The sequence below is a fragment of the Rhinoderma darwinii genome, chromosome 3, assembly GCF_050947455.1.
Source record: "Rhinoderma darwinii isolate aRhiDar2 chromosome 3, aRhiDar2.hap1, whole genome shotgun sequence".
NCBI classification, from domain to species: domain Eukaryota; kingdom Metazoa; phylum Chordata; class Amphibia; order Anura; family Rhinodermatidae; genus Rhinoderma; species Rhinoderma darwinii.
This window is the reverse complement of record NC_134689.1, coordinates 151889526-151906775: the sequence shown is the minus strand read 5'-3', so window position 1 is coordinate 151906775 and position 17250 is coordinate 151889526.

Sequence of the window (17250 nt, the reverse complement as noted above, 5' to 3'; positions counted from 1 at the left end):
CCCTCATTTTCCTTCAGATCCATTTTGCAACAGATACTATCTAAGGCTTTACAGGAAGATGTGATTAATAAGGAACTATTAACATCACTTACAATTAATGATCCAATTATTCCCACGTTATACTTACTTCCAAAAGTACACAAGAATGATACAATACCACCAGGAAGACCAATAATTTCAGGTAGGGGCAGCATTACAGAAAAATGTTGTAAATACATTGATTATCACTTGAAAGATCTAGTTGTAAATTTACCCTCGTACGTCCGTGACTCCGCAGATCTTCTTCAGAAGGTTAGCGGCATCAGCATTGATGATGATATGCTATTGGTTGCGATTGACGTTGAGTCTCTTTATACCAGTATCAGGCATGCGGATGGAATTAAGGCCACAAAATTCTTTCTCTCTACATCTAATTTGGAAAAATCCATGCGTGATTTCCTTGTTGATTTACTTGAATATACTTTAACGCATAACTTTTTTACCTTCAATGGGAATTTCTACCTGCAGCTCCAGGGAACGGCAATGGGGGCTGCTTGCGCACCCTCATACGCAAATCTGTTCCTTGGACTGTGGGAGAGAGACCTATTGACAAATGACCAGGATGATTCAATGGACCGGGTCCTTTTCTGGGCAAGGTACATTGATGACATCCTGGTCATTTGGAAGGGTACATCATTAGAGTTAGACAATTTTGTTTCTTATTTGAACAACAATCAGTATAATCTTAAATTTACTTATAAATTCAACAACCAATGCATGGACTTTCTAGACATTAAACTGACCAAAGACGTTAATGGTTTCTTACAGAGTGATATATATCGTAAGGAGACCTCCGTTAACTCTTTACTACATTTTTCATCTTCCCACCCACCACAGACGATACAGGCGATCCCTATCGGGCAATTTTTGAGAATAAGGAGGATCTGCTCCTCTGATACTCTGTTCGAGAAACAGGCCAAAGATCTGAAAAGTCGGTTTATCGATCGAGGTTACAGCATGCGGTCCATTAAGAAAGCGTATCACAGGGCCAAGAATACAAATAGAGATAACCTCTATTTTTCAAAAAGAAAAAAAGAAACACAGACACAGGTGAGGTTCATAACTAATTATCACTCTAGGTGGCCACAAATGAGGGAGATCTACAAGAGATATTGGCCAATTTTACTTACGGACCCAATTCTTGCAAACTATGTAACTAGGTATCCCAGTATCACTGCTAGACGTTCAAAAAATCTGAAAGATCATCTAGTGAGGAGCCACTATGACCCGATTACAAGAAAATATCCTTTCGGGACGAAGGGCGCGAAATGGGGGTGCTCCCCTTGCGGACGTTGTGTGGCATGTCCCAATATCGAGAGAACAACAACTTTCGCTAATGTGACAGGTACAAAAACATATACCATAACACATCCAATATCATGCACTACGAAGGCAGTAGTGTACTGCGCAACTTGCCCATGCCCTAAAGAATATGTCGGTCTCACTTCAAGGGAACTAAAGGTGCGGGTAAGGGAGCATATGTCCGACATTAGACGAGCAGCCAACGAGGAAGCTGTGGAAACCTTAAAACCGATACCACGACATTTCAAGACACACCATTTCTGCGATCCAACCAAATTGAAGGTGAGAGGCATTGATCACATTGTTACCAATATGAGAGGGGGTGACATTAAACAAAGACTAGCACAATGTGAAGCCCGCTGGATTTGGACCCTTGGGTCAATGCATCCACTGGGCCTGAATGAAGCCCTGAATTTCGCTCCATTTCTCTGAACCACTGACTCCTTGCGGGTCCAGGTTTTTTAACATGTTTTTAATTAAATTGTTATTTTATGTACATAATTGTTGTAATCTTGTTAACTACCCTCCATTTTGTCCTTTCAATTCTTTAAGGTACATAGACACGCAGCTATGTTTGGACTCATATACAGATGATATTAGAGGCCGTGGATACTGGAAAAGATAAAAAATAGGATCCATGTTGTTCAATATGCATCTTTATGTATGCTCAATGGTCAGCTATCATGTATGACTTGTCCTTGTGTTTCACCTACACTGACATCCCCTGTTGGGAGATGAAAGTGGACTTCTATAGTTATTCATATTCACACACATATATTATTACTGTGATTTGCGTGCACACAATTTTTTGTGTGCATGTTCTCATGGACACATATTGCCATATAGAGCCTGGTTAGTGCATGTATATGTCCATATCTTTGATACATTGGTGGCGATTATCGTTACTATTAATGTATTTATAATCTCTGGTAATTATGCATGCAATATTCTTTATGCATCACTAACTTCCAATCTTATATTTAATTACCTTTTCGGATATGGACATATATTTTTGTACTATCCTTATTCGCTAATTGTCACAATTCATAATTATGGGTTTCTTTTCATTCACATGTTCTTTTAATGTGTGTTGTTCCTTTGTATATTTTTGTATGCCGTTTTTTTGTTACCATCGATCACTTATGATACATATTGTATATTTTTTTTTTTTTTTTTCTTGGATCGTCTGATTTATTTATTTATTCATTCATTCACTTACTTTATTTTTGTATGCACCGATTCACTTATAGTATTACCTATTGTCTCCATGAGACAGAGATTTTGTCCTGTAAACACTATTTTCTGCTGATATTGAGCATTGATATGATGCACCTTGCTAAATGTATGCATGTCCTTAGCGCCTCGATTTGTCCTATATGGATATACATACGTCTTTTCCTATGTTCTACACTTGCTGCCGTTTCTGTGTTCCCTTCATTGATCCAGGGGGAGGGGTGTGCGCTGGCTGTGGGTGGGGGAGTGGCTCACGCACCTTCGGCCGAGTCTCCAATCGCGGCGGGACGTGGGCGGCAGTGTCAGACACTGCCGGCTCACGTCCGCTGCGATGACTCGGATCCGGAAGTGGGGCAGTAGCCATCTTGCTACCCCCGGCCTGTCGCCATTAACCATCTCTCGCTGGCCTCACTGATTGGGATCACATCTGATTATACTAATATATAAGGGAGGGTCCCGCTGGGAAGACGCCACCCCCGGACGAAGGCATCTGCCGAAACGCGAGTCGGGTCTGGCGTCTCCTCCATGCGGTGATATGAATCCGGGTACGTACCATTACATTTGCTATCTGACTCTTTTGGCTGCTTATTGATTACATTTAGGCTATATCTTGGGCATATCAGCCCTCTGCAGTTATTGCTATCTGACCTGTTTTTACTTGCTGTACTTTGACACACATGTATTGTGTCTTTTTCATAGGAAGCATATTGCCTCTGCACACCAGCACTAGCACTTTATATACACATTGTTCTCTATAAATCATGTGGATATTAGCCTACTACTTTTAACCTCAGCATCCATGTAATTGGGTCTCTCCATACATGTTCATATCCTACTAGTATTTTACATATCCTGCATGGGTTGACGCCTTTTTACATTGTATGACTCATTTTTTAATTGTTCATGTATTTGTTCATTAATAAAGATGTTTTTTTCTATTACATATGATGTTTGAGTTGTACTTGACCATTTCCTCTATAGGTTGTTTCGTATGTGCTCGGTCAAAGTACCAAATTTTATTTGGTTTACTTGTATGATCTTCCAACGGTATACAGTCTCGGTTGCATACATATCACTAGATTATCCTATATATACAAGAGATATACACACCGTGTCCATTGGGTTAATGATCATACTATTGCTGCATGTGTACAAATTGGTTATCTATATATAATTTTGACAATGTGTTTTTGTTTTTTTTTTAATATATAATCTATCTCTCACTGGTAAAACTAACCTAGCCTAAAAATTCTAGACTGTTCATGTCTTTGACAGTGGGCAAACTTACAAAATCAGCAAGGGATCAAATACTTATTTCCTTCACTGTACATGTCAGTTACATATTAGGCACTTAGGGTAAGGCCCCACACGGCAGCAATGATGCGGCCAACAGCCAGGCCGGCATCATTTGGCGCGGTGATCAAATTGCTTGTTAATGGCTGCACATTATTGTGGAAAAACTGCTGCTCACCTGCAAAATTGTGTAGCCATTATTGAATACACCCTTTATGGCTGCACGATTTTGCAGGTAAGCAATCATTTTACCGGCAACAATGCACAGTCATTAACAAGTAATTTGACAATCGCGCCGAACAAGGTGCCGGCATAGATGTTGGCTGCATCATTTCTGCCTTGTGGGGATTATTTGCATGAATTGATTGCCATGAATTGGTTAAAGTTTTATAGATTACCATATTTGAAAATGTGGTGTTTGCCTTAAGGGGGAGGAGAGTATATAAGAGGCAGCACAGTATATAGGGGGTAGCATAGTTTATAGGGGCAGAATAGTATATAAGAGGTAGCATAGTATATAAGGGGCAGCATAGTATATAGGGGCAGCATAGTATATAGGGGCAGCATAGTACATAGGGGCAGCATAGTATATTGGGACAGCATAGTATATAGGGGCAACATAGTATATAAGGGGCAGCATAATATATAGGGGCAGCATAGCATATAGGGGCAGAATAGTATATAGGGGCAGCATAGTATATAAGAGGCAGCAGAGTATATAAGGGGCAGCATAGTATATAGGGCAGCATAGTATACAAGGGGCAGCATAGTATATTGGGACAGCATAGTATATAGGAAGCAGCATAATATATAAGGGGCAGCACAGTATATAAGGGTTTAGCATAATATATAGGGGGCAGCATAGTATATAGGGCAGCATAGTATATAAGGAGCAGCATAGTATATAGGGGCAGCATAGTATATTGGGAAAGCATAGTATATAAGGGGCAGCATAATATATAGGGGGCAACATAGTATATACGGGCAGCACATACATACATACATACATACACACATATAACATATACACATAAAAAAACAGAGACTTGTATACACACACATATACATACAGAGACATATATACAGACATAGGCACTTACCATCTCTCCTTAATTAACAGGATCACAGGTTTTGTGCGGGATGGGCTGTGGGAGGAGCTTCCTCCTCTGCTCTTGCTCCTAGGCTGTTGTTTACTCCGTGTGTGTGTAACTAAGAGCAAAGGACAGAGCAGAGGCAGAGCCCAATGGTGCCCCCTACATGTTCGGAAAGTACAGCACCCTGTGCAGTCGCACAGGTCGCACAGCCCTAAGGGCGGCCCTGATTATAACAGTATTTACAACAGGCGCCAACATGATGTCTTGGACAATGATGTCACACAGAGAATAGATATAATAGCATATGATGCTTTGAAGGACATAGTCCTGAACACGCAATTACAGGACGATCTAAAGCAAATCTGTAATTTCTCAGATTACATACTGGCGATTTAGAGGTTTATCATAGTGCCATTTTTACAATACAGAACCAAGAGACAATTTTTTTTATTGATGGCATGTTGGCAAGGACCCAATTTGCTGTAATGTACTATAACCAAAACTGTTTTAGGGTGTAGACAGTTGTGAAAGAAGCAAATTGTCATGGGTCAATAGTTGGCACACCTTGTCATAAGGTTTTATATTCAAAAGGCAAGGAAGGATTGGTTCATTAGGGCTATATACGAAAATTCTTATCAAGATATTCTCATTGATTTTATCAACGAAGTCCTTCAGCTTGCTTCAGGAATTTCCTTCAATATCACGCAAAAATAATTTTTTACCATCATAGCCACAGTTGAAAGGCCCTCTATAGAAAGTGTGATTGAGAAATGTTTCACTTTTAGCTAATGTAACTAAGAGAATTGCATTTGTCAATGGTAATTAATTAGAAATTTGTCTCTAAATTTGCAAATTCATCCCAAATATTGATAATTGAAAAAAATGTGACTGTTTACATCAATACTAGAACATTTGACTAATCAAAAATAACTATTTTGATACATAGAACCTTGCCTTTTTGAACATTTTGTATGCAGATCAATCTCTCTCTCTCTCCATTCTTGTTCATCCCAAATGTGTTCCCACAAAGTTGGAAGCATACAATTGTCCAAAATGTCTTGGTATGCTGAAGAATTAAGATTTCTCATCATTGGAACTAAGGGGCCCAGGCCAACCCCTGAAATACAACCACATAGCATTATCCCATAGCATTTGTTATACTAAACTTTACAATTGGCACAATGCAGTCAGGCAGGTAACATTCTCCTGGCATTCGCCAAACTCTGATTCATCCATCAGGCTGCCAGATAGAGAATTCGTCACTCTACAGTACATGTTTCCACTACTCCAGAGTCCAGTGGTGGTGTGCTTTTCACCACACCATCTGACAAATGCCATTGTGACCATGTAGTGGTAGATACCAGTTCTACACAGGCACTCTGCAGACCACATAAGTGATTACAGTGAAGTTACATCCAGTGCGTTACAGGTGACATCTTCTCAGATGAAGTTGTTCACTTTCCCTTTTCTTCTTCATCTGGCCAGACCACCGTTACGACTGCTTCCAGCCACACCACCATGGAGACTTCCTGCAGCCACCCCGCCGTGATGACTTCTTTCAGCCACAACTTGTTTCTGCAGAATTTACAGCACAGACATCTTTGGCTCCTTGATTTTCCAGCATTTTCCCCACCTATTCCCAAGCAGTAATAGTGCCCCCTTTAGACCACACACTGTAATTATACTCTTCTTAGCGCCCCAGACTGTAATAGTGTCCCCCAAGCAGTATTAATGTCCCCCTTTGAGCGGTGGTAGTCTTGTTTTGTGCCCTATATAATATTTCTCCTCTTTTGTGTCCCATATAGTAGTTAGGTGCCCCCATATAGTAGTTAGGCCCCATATAGTAAAAAGCACCCCCATATAGTATATAGGTGCCCCAATATAATAATTAGGCCTTTTCAAATAGTAGATAGGAGCCCCCATATACCGTGTTTCCCCGAAAGTAAGACAGTGTCTTACTTTCTTTTTATCCCCAAAAGCCCCACTATGTCTTACTTTCGGGGTATGTCTTATATTGGAAAAAAATTGTCGAATTATAATTTTTTTTTTTTTCACAAACTTTATTTAACTGTTTTACATTTTTTTTTTTAGTCCCACCAGGGGACTTCACTATGCGATGTGCCGATCGCATATATAATGCTTTGGTATACTTAGTATACCAAAGCATTATTGCCTGTCAGTGTAAAACTGACAGGCAACCTATTAGGTCATGCCTCCGGCATCGCCTAACAGGCAGATGCTGAAGGCAGACCTGGGGGTCTTTGTTAGACCCCCGGCTATCATGGAAACCCGACGGCGACCCGTGATTTGTTTGCGGGGGCGCCGATCGGGTGACAGAGGGAGCTCCCCCCTCTGTCAAACACATTAAATGCCGCTGTCACTATTGACAGCGGCATTTAATGGGTTAAACTGCCGGAATCGGCGCGCGCTTCGATTCCGGCAGTTGCAGCAGGAGCCAGGCTGTGTATAACAGCCGTGCTCCTGCCGCTGATCGCCTACCGTATTTTAAGCAGGAGGCGGCATTGACAAGTGCAGGGGACGGCGCGGTGACGTATGGAGACGTATGGAGAGGGGGGCGGCAATACCCCCGTGTTTCCCCGAAAGTAAGACATATGTCTTACTTTCGGGGTACGGCTTATATTAGCCGACCCCCCTGAAACCCCCGATACGTCTTACAATCGGGGGTGTCTTACTATCGGGGAAACACGGTAGTAGTTAGTGGATTGTGGAATATCTAGGAGGAAAGAAATGTAACAAACTGATTTGTTGCAATGATGGCATCCTATTCAAAGTACTACGATGGAATTCAGAGATCTCTTTAGAACGATATTCTTTCACAAATGTTTGTAAAGGCAGACTGCATGGCTAAGTTCTTGATTTTATACACCTGTGGAAATGGGACTGAATAAAACAACTGAATTTAAGGATTTAGAGGTGTGTCCCAATATGTTTATGTGTATGTGTGTGTATATATATATATATATATATATATATACACACATACACACACATACACACACAGTATATACATCGCTAATAATCCTGTTTTGTATAGGTCTAATACATTGATTTTTTTAACAATAAATAGTGCATTATCTTTTTTTCTATATTCAATCCTAGTGATAATGACCATCTTTTTCTTCAAGCGTAAGGTATGCATTGAAATACAGGGTTATATCAATCGGAATAAGGTTGCAAAACAGAAGTTGCAAGCTAGCCTATTCATTTTTGTACTCTTATCATCATTCTTATGATAACTTTCCTTCAGAAGTATGAAATGGCAGAAAAGGAGGCATGAGTCTAAAAAAAACTACTTAATATATTCATTGTGAATAACCTAAACTATATTTTGGTGGTCCCCCATTAAATGTGAAATCTCAAAACTAGTATTTTTTGCTTATGTAGTCTAATAGCTCTGTTGCAATCTCAAGGGTTTTACAGTATTAATTCATGTAAAGTCTCTGACCCGGCATGACTACATGGCTGCACATAAAGGGATTTTCTGCACTCCCTATACGATATGCTCTGCTAGTTTAGCATAAATACATCTTAAATCCTCTAGGAAACATTTAATAGTCTATAAAATCGTGTGCTCAATTCAGTCTGTAGTTCCTTGGCATAAAATGTTATGGCCTTAAGTGCCCCTATGTTTAGATACAAGTGTAATGTATAGCTTCTGCTAGTGCAAGTGCTCTGTCAAGACATTGGATGAAATCACATTACAGCAGTTGGCTCACATCACTCACTGAGGTTTGCCACATAAATAGCAACAAAAACAGTTATAGGATGCAGAGTTTGGAACACAAAGGAATTCTTTCTTCATGTGTCCTAGCGTGGTCTCTGGTACACTTTACTAGCACACTAGATTCTAATATGATTTATATCGGAAAGTATACATTAACAGTCATTTCTGTTTCTTGCCATCAGAAAAGCCAAAGAAGAAGAAAAAAAAAAGAGTGTCCTGTGGAAATTAAAGAATGATGCCATTATTATTGTTTTTTACTGGCAGTAATAGTAGTAGTGGTATAGTTGTAGCAGAAATATAACAACTTGTACATACTATAGAAACAATAGAATGATATTTATCTGGGCAGGACACTAAAGCAGGGGGGATCTACTAGTTAATGTAGACATTCACCAATAGACTGCATCCAGTAGTCCAAAAATAAGAAACGCCACTATTTGCAAGTATGTTGAAACGTAACTTTTATTACTCACAATAAAAAGCTTAGATATGGCTCCGTTCATATCTGCGTTGGGGTCCCGTTCTGACGTTCCGTCGAAAGTTTCCGTCAGAACGGGACCCTGAGCAGACACAAAATGACACAGACGGAAACCAGAAGTTTCGGTTTCTATCACCATTGATTTCAATGGTGACGGACCCGATGCCTATGTTTTCCGTTTGTGTCTGTTGTGCACCGGACCCGTCGTTTTGCCGTAAGCAATAGCGTAGTCGACTACGCTATTGCTTCTCTATTGCTTCCGGCAAAACAACGGGTCCGATGCACAAAAGAGACAAACGGAAACCACGGGCACTGGCCTCTGGCTTCCGTCGGTGTCAGTTGTAGTCTGCTCAGGGTCCCATTTTGACGGAAACCTCCAATGGAACGTCAGAACGGGACCCCAACGCAGATGTGAACGAAGCCTTAGCTAGTTTCTTAATTGTATTAGTATGGAGACACACACAAATTATAGTATATTTGGCATTAATTTGCACTTTTTAAAGATTCTATTTAAAGCTGTTTTCTATTGTATACACCGTGTTCCAAATTATTATGCACATTGGATCATAAACATTTAATTATTAGTTTTTCAATTAAACTCATGGATGGTATTGTGTCTTAGGGCTCTTTGGATCATTGTAATCAATCTCAGACATCTGTGATAATTAGTTTTCCAGGTGTGCCCAATCAAAGGAAAACTACTTAAGAAGGACGTTCCACATTATTAAGCAGGCCACAGGTGTAATGACGGGGGTAGGGAAACGGACAAGTGAGCCCTAATCTACCCGCCACTCTGTCCCTGCCTACTTGCAACGACCCGCCCTAGGCGACGGGGTACAACTTGGCGGCGGTCCCTACACTCAGTAAGTGCACGAGACAAACAGACAAGGGAACACAAAGGGAAAGGGGCAGTTGCCCACGGCAACACCGTGAGCAACAAGAATGGTGAACGAGCCGAGTCAAAACCAGGAGTGCACGAGGTACCAAACGCAGAGCAGGAGAGTAGTCAGTAAGCCAGGGTCAGGGTAGTCAGTAAGCCAGGGTCAGGGTAGTCAGTAAGCCAGGGTCAGTATGGAGCAGGATCAAATAGTCAGAAGCTGTAGCTGGGCCAGGAAACCACACGAGAAGAATCACAAGCAAAGGAGGAACAGGAAAGGCAGGTATAAATAGACAGAGGGCGGGAGCTAGCTCCGTCTGGCCAGGCTGCGATAGGCTCTCCCACTCCTAAGCCTGCCATCCTGAGTGGTGGAAGATGGAGTCAGTCTCAGAGACATAGACTCAGGTGCAGACTGATTACCTATGGGAGTATACACAGAAGTTGTGCCTGGCAGATCCTTTACAACAGGTTTCAAGTAATATGGGAAAGAAAAAGGATCTCTCTGCTGCCGAAAAGCATGAAATAGTGCAATACCTTGGACAAGGTATGAAAACATTGGATATTTCAAGAAAACTTAAGCTTGATCATCGTACTGTGAAAAGATTGGTGGCTGATTCAGAGCACAGACGGGTTCGTTCAGATAAAGGCATAATGAGGAAGGTTTCTGCCAGACAAATTAATAGGATTAGGAGAGCAGCTGCTAAAATGCCATTGCAAAGCAGCAAACAGGTATTTGAAGCCGCTGGTGCCTCTGGAGTCCCGCGAACTTCAAGGTATAGGATCCTCCAGAGATTTGCAAGTGTGCATAAAGCTATTATTCGGCCACCCCTAAACAATGCTCACAAGCAGAAACGGTTGGAGTGGGCTCAAAAATACATGAAGACTAATTTTCAAACCGTGTTGTTTACTGATGAGTGCCGTGCAACCCTATATGATCCAGATGGATGGAGTAGTGGAGTAGTGGATGGTTGGTGAATGGCCACCGTGTTCAACAAGGCTGCGACGTCAGCAAGGAGGTGGCGGGGTCATGTTTTGGGCAGGAATCATGGGGAGAGAGCTGGTAGGTCCCTTTAGGGTCCCTGACGGTGTGAAAATGACCTCTGCAAAGTACGTACAGTTTATGACTGACCACTTTCTTCCGTGGTACAAAAAGAAGAACCGTGCCTTCCGTAGCAAAAGAATACCTCTGTGTCATTGGCTGCTATGGGCATAAAAGGAGAGAAACTTATGGTGTGGCCCCCATGTTCCCCTGACCTCAACCCTATTGAGAACCTTTGGAGCATCCTCAAGCAAAATATTTATGAGGGTGGGAGGCAGTTCACATCAAAACAGAAGCTCTGGGAGGCTATTCTGACATCCTGCAAAGATATTGAAGCAGAAACTGTCCAAATACTCACAAATTCAATGGATGCAAGAATTGTGAAGATGATATCAAAGAAGGGATCCTATGTTAACATGTAACTTGGCCTGTTAAGTGTTTTTTGATTGAAAGAGCTTTTGATTTCTGTAAATATGACCTCCTGATGCTGCAAATTCAACAAATTACCATTTTAGTACTCTTTACAACCTTTAAAAAGTTTTGATCTCTGTTGTGCATAATAATTTGAAACAGTGCATTTTGAGTTTTTTACTTCTAAAAAAAAATTATCATTAGGAGATTTGTTCAATAAAATTTGCATTATACTCCAACGGTTGATGGCTTGAAAATTATACTGACTGTCATTTGCATCGACTATTTAGGAAAATCAGCGAAAAATAACATTTGCATAATAATTTGGAACGCGGTGTAGTCTACCGCAGGAGCTAATCACAGTAGCTACAGTAGATGGCTTTAAAAAAGGATTAGATAATTTCCTGGAACAAAAAAATATTAGCTCCTATGTGTAGAAATTTTTACCTTCCCTTTTCCCATCCCTTGGTTGAACTTGATGGACATGTGTCTTTTTTCAACCGTAACAAATATGTAACTATGTAACTGTATGGCACTATCTACAGGGGGCATTGTGTGTCACTTTCTACAGGAGGCAATGTGTGTGGCACTTTCTACAGGGGACACGGTGTTCGTTTGGCACTATTTACGTATCTATAGGTAGCACTTTGTTGCACTATCTACAGAGAGCACAGTGTGTGACACGGTCTATAGGAGCCACAACGTGTGGCAATTTCTACAGGGGTCACAGTGTGTGCATGTGGGGCTTTATTTGTATTGGACACCGTGTGTGCACAAGGTGCTTTATTTGTTTGGGGCACATCGTGTGCATAGGGCACCTTATATGTATGTGGCACAGCTTGTGGCACTATTGTCAGCAGGAACAGCAAGTAGCACTCTTTTTATAGAAGGCACAATGTGTTTAGAGCTTTATTAACACTTTTTTTTATTGGTCCTGTCCCCAGGTCAAGACACTGTGGACTCAAATCTACCTCAGCATACTGTTACATATTCATATATCTTCGAACCAGGCTCTTTGTGCTTTTTCATGTAGGGAGTACCAAAAAAAGTTTTGTTTTTTCATATGATACCTGTGGCAGGATCCACAATTATCTAGTCTTGGGAAAGCCCTAAAAATCTAAATACCAAGTTCTATGATTTCTAAGGCATAGTTTTTCTTTGGTATAGCACTATGCTGTAAAGACCCACTAATACAATGGACCCTGGAATTTCTTTCATTATAGATTCTAATTGTCAGTCTATGAGGGTGAACTGTCTTCTCATACCTCCTCCTGTGTTGCCCTAAGTGCCACAATTTCCACCTAACAGGTTCTTTGTGATGCTTTTTTTTCTTTTTTTATTAAAAAGCCAAAAGTGAAATTTAAAAACAATGTTTCAGACACAGGAACCTTAACAATTGGCATGTCAGACCTTTAAAGGAAATTGGACAATGGCAAACATATGTTCTCTTCCTGCATGCCTCTCAATTAATTTATATCAATACAAAACTAGGACTAGGAAAGACTGGGCCCTATAGCAAACTTTTGACTGAGCCCCCATGCCCCACAACCAATGCCCCTCTACCCTCCCGACAATGAACATTTATCAGTTCTGTGTGCAATGTAAAAATACAGCTAGGTTGACAAGTTGTAGATGATCTCCCCCTTCCCCATTTTTTGAGATCCCATTAATAATGATCCCACAGCCTCCTGTAGATAGTGCCACACACACAAACACACACACACACACACACACACACACACACACCTTGTACATAATGCCACACCCCCTGTAGATAGTGCCACATACCCCTGCTGTAAATAGTGCCAAACACAACCCGTTATAGAGCGTGCCGCACTCCTTTTGTAGATAGTGCTACACCCCCACCTTTGTAGATCGTGCCACTTAGCCCCCCTTGTAGATAGTGCCCCAAAATGTAAAAAAAAATGTGTACTCACCTAGCCCCGTTCTCGCGATGAACGGAGCTGCTCCATAGCCTCCTCAGCAGCCTGTGAGAAGAGGAGACAGGACTCTTGTGTAGGCCGGCGTGATGTGGTGATGTAATCGTGCCAGCCTGCCCTGCCTGTAACGTGACCTGTAGCCTAGTGAATGTCAGAGCAGGGAGTTAGCTCCCTGCTCCGCCATAGTATTTAATTGTATCTGCGTCCTAAGGATGCAGATACAATTGAATGTGGTAGTCGTCCGGGGGCCCCGGATGCCAGGTGCTAGTGATGCCACCAGGCATAAGCGAGACTGTGCTGTCCTGCCCGGCACATAAATGTCATGTGCCGGACAGCACAGGCCTCCTCATACTGCGGACCCCGTATCAGCTGCTATGGCTGCTACAGCGGTAATTCCACCACTGACCAGGTAGCTTCATGTAGCAACTTGGAATAGGCTGCACATCTGTACCTTACTGCCAGTGGAGGGTGCATAGGGGAAATGTCACGTAGACCAGCGGACTAATAGTGGGCCCATTGTGTTGCTATCATATTTGGATTGTGGCTACACAGGGGTCGGAGTCAAAGGGACTGCCTGTTCTTCACCTAAAAACCCCCTCTCCAGGGTATGGACTGTCCTGGAGAGAATTTCCAGGTCACGTCTCTGATAGAAACTGGTGACTGCCAGAAAATAGGATGGCACATGATATTACAATTTATAGGCAGAAAAGTAGTTTTAGGTTAGGGCTGCCGAAGTACTTGCAACATTAAAAACAGGTACCATCAGGGCAGGCAGCAATCAATTAGGGAGAGCAGAATGATGGCGAGCAGAGAGGTGGTGGCAGGGTGCCTACAGCTACATCTGTTGATAAGGAGGGGCATGGCTGTGCCTCCTGTTGCGGGAGGGGTTCTGCAAGCTATATTTAAGGTAGAATTTAGTTTGGTTATGTATTTTTAAAGAAAGCGTTGTAGGAAATTTCTAGACTAAAGGTAGGTGACTCTCTCTTGCAGCACTGGGGTCCTGGATTCAAATCGGACCAAAAACAATATTTGCATGGAGTTTGTATGTTCTCTCCTTGTTTTTGTGGGCTTCCTCTGTTTACTCTGGTTTTCTCCCAGACTTCAAAACTATAGGGGAAACTAGATTGTGAGCCATATTGGGGAAAGGAACTGATGTGAATGATAACCAACTCTGTGGAGCGCCATAGAATATATAAACACTCTAAGCAACAGGATTAAAAAATAAAATAAAATATGGCTTAAGGTGCCATGCATTTTGTGCCTATAGGTTCCAGGCATGTAACTCCAGTAGTGGTTGCAACAGTTACACTATCCAGTGAGAATAGTTCCTTCTAGGGGCTGACTTACTTGCATGGCAATTTTGATCAAACATTAGAGCTCAACACACAGTGATCTAGTGGACCAGTGATGCCACAGTGCTCATGATTAAGTATTTCCATTACAACTCTCTGCCTTCCCCCAAGTTTAAATATGTAAAAATACACATAAGTACAGTAAAAGAATATTCTTACACAAAATGTTAACAGAAAATTATACTATTGTATTATATAAATGCATTTTATTTAAGGATAGAGAGTTAACTGGCTCTTAGTGCCACATAAATTCTTATAAGGGAGAGAATATATAGGGTGCAGCCATGGGTTCCAGAAAAACATGTTATGCAGAATATATGCTGCACCAGACTCACAAGATATTTTCTAGCCTTTCAATTTTTATCTACCTACAACCTGGGTCATATGAGCACTCCAGCAATACTGTATACATTTCCTAACCACACTGTCATATTTCAGCAACTCTTTACGCTCGTTGACTCCTATTTTGGAAAACCTGTGATAGGCAGATCATGTTTACCTTTCTGTCATTGGAGGAAGGCTGCTGTAAACCAAATTGAGCAAACATCCAGAAAACCAGTGTTTGTGAAATGATAGCATGGAAGCAGATATATAAGCAAAAGACATGTGAGTATGCCACTGGATCCCTAAGGACTAGATGTTATACCACAGGGTTTCCAAGAAGTAAATATTCCACTGGACCACTATGCACTGAAGGTTGTCCTACTAAGTCACTAATCCTTAAAAATTACCCTGATGTGTCACCATGACGTGACATCTCACTATTCATATGTGGACTGACCTTGAATTAAAATTATTCCAGTGTGTCTCATTCAAACAAGTTGCACAAACCAAAAACCTTCAATGGTAGTTCAAAGATAAAATGAAAAATAAAAATGTATTTTAACCCCTTAATGACCAAGCTTGTCCGGACCTTAATAAGCAAGTCAGATTTGTCAAATCTGGTATGTCTGACTTTATCAGGGAACAACTCTGCAATAGTTTTGCATATCCAAGTAATTCTGACATTGTTTTTTCGTCACATGTTGTACTTTATTTTAGTTGTAAAAGTAGACTGATACGATTTGCGTAAATTAATAAATATGAAAATTGAAGAAGTTTAGTAAAAATAATTTTTTTCCCCTACTTTGAACTGCAATATGTCACATATGTACATACATACTGTACAATTTTTTTCATTAAATATATAAATATTTTGGCAGCATTTTTGAGAAAAAATAATAATTTTATAAATTTTGAAGTACATTTTGTTTTCCTGCACCAAGCCAGGTTTTCAGAGGCTCATAGGTGTCAGAATGATGGAAACCCTCCCAAATCACCCCATTTTGAAAACTACACCCCTTAAGATATTTATTAAGGGGTGTTGTAAGTATTTTGAGCCCACAGTTTTTTTTGTAAGAATTCATGCCAAGCAGGCGTAAAAAAACATAATTAAAATTTTTTCCCAAATATATCATTTTGAAGACCAATTTCTTTGCAAAGCGAATATGAGAATGAAGAAACACACCCCAAAATGTATCACGCTGTTTCTCCGGTTTTCAAAAATACCCCCATTGTGGCCCTAATGCGCTGCCTAGACACATGGCAGAGCCCAAAAGGAAGGGAGCACCCTGAGGCTTTCAGGACATATACAGTTGAGGAAATAAGTATTTGATCCCTTGCTGATTTTGTAAGTTTGCCTACTGTCAAAGTCATGAACAGTCTAGAATTTTTAGGCTAGGTTAATTTTACCAGTGAGAGATAGATTATATATAAAAAAAAAAAAGAAAATCACATTGTCAAAATTATATATATTTATTTGCATTGTGCACAGAGAAATAAGTATTTGATCCCCTACCAACCATTAAGAGTTCAGCCTCCTCCAGACCAGTTACACGCTCCAAATCAACTTGGTGCCTGCATTAAAGAGGCTCTGTCACCAGATTTTGCAACCCCTATCTGCTATTGCAGCAGATAGGCGCTGCAATGTAGATTACAGTAACGTTTTTATTTTTAAAAAACGAGCATTTTTGGCCAAGTTATGACCATTTTTGTATTTATGCAAATGAGGCTTGCAAAAGTACAACTGGGCGTGTTGAAAAGTAAAAGTACAACTGGGCGTGCATTATGTGCGTACATCGGGGCGTTTTTACTTCTTTTACTAGCTGGGCGTTCTGACGAGAAGTATCATCCACTTCTCTTCAGAACGCCCAGCTTCTGGCAGATCACGCTGTGACGTCGCTTCCCCGGGTCCTGCATCGTGTCAGACGAGCGAGGACACATCGGCACCAGAGGCTACAGATGATTCTGCAGCAGCATCGGCGTTTGCAGGTAAGTCGATGTAGCTACTTACCTGCAAACGCCGATGCTGCTGCAGAATCAACTGTAGCCTCTGGTGCCGATGTGTCCTCGCTCGTCTGACACGATGCAGGACCCGGGGAAGCGACGTCACAGCGTGATCTGCCAGA